A 324-nucleotide genomic window follows, 5' to 3' on the forward strand; every position below is an offset into this window, starting at 1 on the left:
GAAGGGCGGGAAGCGGCGCCGTTAAGCCTCGGCGGGAGGATGGGGCCCGGCGGGACGGGCTCTGGTTCTCTGTCAGGCACAGGACGCCTGAGGTCTGGGCTGGGCCTGCGGGTGCGGGGTTGGAGGCGCAGGCCCTGGGGGGCCTCCGGCGGCAATGCACTCCTGAGCCGCGTGGCTTCGGGGCGTGTGGGTGCAGCCGGTGTCTGCCGGTGCCTCCCGGTTCTGTGGGCAGGGAGGCTTCTTGCACCCCCCTCTGACACACGCCGCACACCGCCCCTCTCTGAGGCTCAGTCGTCGCTCCCGAGAGAGGCGGGGGGAGAAAAA

This window comes from Merops nubicus, unplaced genomic scaffold, assembly GCF_000691845.1.
Source record: "Merops nubicus isolate BGI_N331 unplaced genomic scaffold, ASM69184v1 scaffold12386, whole genome shotgun sequence".
Taxonomy (NCBI): domain Eukaryota; kingdom Metazoa; phylum Chordata; class Aves; order Coraciiformes; family Meropidae; genus Merops; species Merops nubicus.